Source organism: Fukomys damarensis, unplaced genomic scaffold, assembly GCF_012274545.1.
Source record: "Fukomys damarensis isolate Sample0158 unplaced genomic scaffold, DMR_v1.0_HiC HiC_scaffold_39, whole genome shotgun sequence".
NCBI lineage: Eukaryota > Metazoa > Chordata > Mammalia > Rodentia > Bathyergidae > Fukomys > Fukomys damarensis.
In genome coordinates, this window is record NW_022900951.1 from 43,285,209 (window position 1) to 43,287,426 (window position 2,218).

Consider the following 2,218-nt stretch of genomic DNA (forward strand, 5'->3'; position numbering starts at 1 on the left):
AGAGCAGACACTGACCTGGAACTCACTATGTAGCCCAGGCTGGTCTCGAACTCACAGCGATCCTCCTGCCTCAGCCTCCCGAGTGCTGGGACCACTATGCCCGGATCACTCTTTCACTTCTGATATTGGTAATTTATGTCTCTTCTTTGTTGTTTTTTGTTTATATTTTTGCTCTTTCGGACTAATTTGATCAATGTTTTTCATCTTTCCAACGAACTAGCTCTTGGTTTCATTGATTTTTTTCTATTGTTATTCTATGTTTAATTTTTAAAATTTCTTTTTCTTTCATCATGATTTCCTCCTACTATCTCTTTTTAGGTTAAATTTGCTTGCCTTCTTCTAATTTTATAAGGTGGAGGCTTAGATTTGATGTGAGGTCTTTTTTTCTAATGGAAGTATTTCATGCTGTAAATTTTTCTTTAAGCCCAGCTTTAACTGCATGCCATAAAGTTTGGTATGTTGTATTTGCAGTATCATTTAATTAAAAATATATTCTAATTTGCTTTGTGACTTACTTTTTGACTCAGCTTATTTAGAAATGTGTTTAATTTTCCAAACATTTGGAGCTCTTCATTGATTTGTAGTAAAGTTCCATTATAGTCCAATAATATTGTGTGCATTATTTCAATTCTTTTAAATTTGTTAAGATTTTATTGTTACAACCCAGAATATAGTAATATGGACATTGACCCTCCTTCCTCTCTTTCTCACTTATTAGGATCCTTGTGATTAAACTGGGCCCACCAGATAATCAAAGATTATCTCACCATCCCAGATGCTTAACTTGATGTCTTCAAAGTCTTTTTGTCTCAGGTTCTGGGAATTTAGGACATGGGTATCTTTGGGGATCATACTCTACTAGGTTTTTTTTCTGTCCACACAGGTGTTTATTTGTCATAAGAGCTATTTCTTAGCCCACACATTGATGTTTCACAGTTCAAGAACACTGATCAGTGACAAATGTCTATGGAACTGAATCCAAAGAACCCTTTTTATTCCTATTCACTTTGCACTCTGAAAGATACTAGCCTTCCTAATTTCTTCATAATCTTTTATGGAATCACAATTTCTGTAGAAATTTACATATGCCTTTTTTCTTGGTTCAGCCACACCAAACTTATATAAAGAGTTGCAACCCCAGAGAGACAATGAATGCATCAACAATATGAACCTGAAGCCACCTGGCCAAAGAACCCCTCGTCTGTGGTTTTGTCACAGCACTGAAACTCATGGTAACCGGTGTCCTTTCCAGCTGATGGAGAAATGAACTGTCAGTTTTTTTTTTAACAGAGTCTTGCTGCTATTCCAGGCTGGTCTTGAACCTGCAGTAATTCTTCAGCTTCAGCCTCCTGAGTGCTGGGATTACAGGTGTACCCCACCATACCTGGCTTTTGGGGGTCATATCCCACATGCCTTTCCCTTCCCAAATCTTTGTGATGATTCTCACTGGCCCCTATTTTGGACCATAGAGGTGGACAGATGGGACCCAATTTTGAGAGGAGTAAGGTCCTGTCCCACAGAGGAGAAAAGTACAGTAACATTCAGTGGCTATTAGAAAGTCAACCTGACCATGTTGATAATCACAGTTACCACTAGCTCCAAGCTTGGCATGTGCCAGCACTTTGTATGGGTTCCAGATGCCACCATCCCTTTTCTTCAGTGAGAAATCTGAGGTACAGTTAGCTTAAATAAGTTGCCCTATACCTCTCAGATGTTAAGTATTAGAGGAGCCAGGGATGGAATTTGGGCCTTTTTAACGGCCCATGTTCATAACCACTGGCACAAATCACAAATGTGGTTCCCAGAGTGTCAAGGGAGGCCTTCCCAAGTGGATTGCTTATGGAGCTAGAATTGTAGGATGGATTTCAGGAATCTGCTAGTGGCCAAAGCACTACCATTTCTGGATCTGCAGAGATTAGGTCCTACCTCTCTATCTCTGTCTCTCTGTCACACACAAAAAATCATATATACACCACATGGTATTTCACTGTTTAATCTCTAGGGGTTACTTATGAATTGGTAGGGGGCAATGACCTTCAACATATTTGGAAACATGCCTCATCTCAAGAAGCTCTGCAACAGGTGTAGAAATACCCACATCCTTGTCTCCCATTAAAGTGGCCTCAGTTGTTAAAGGTCAGGACGAGGCAGCCAGGGAGCGTGACAGTCCCCTGTGGGCATCTTCAGGTGTGTAGGAGTAGATTGTCCATGGTATATA

General features: G+C 39.9%; 1 pseudogene; it reads right to left on the reverse strand.

The window, feature by feature from the left end:
* Nucleotides 1-1,002: 1,002 nt before the first annotated feature.
* Nucleotides 1,003-1,231, reverse strand: LOC109117477 (annotated as a pseudogene).
* Between the last annotated feature and the right edge of the window lie 987 nt (nt 1,232-2,218).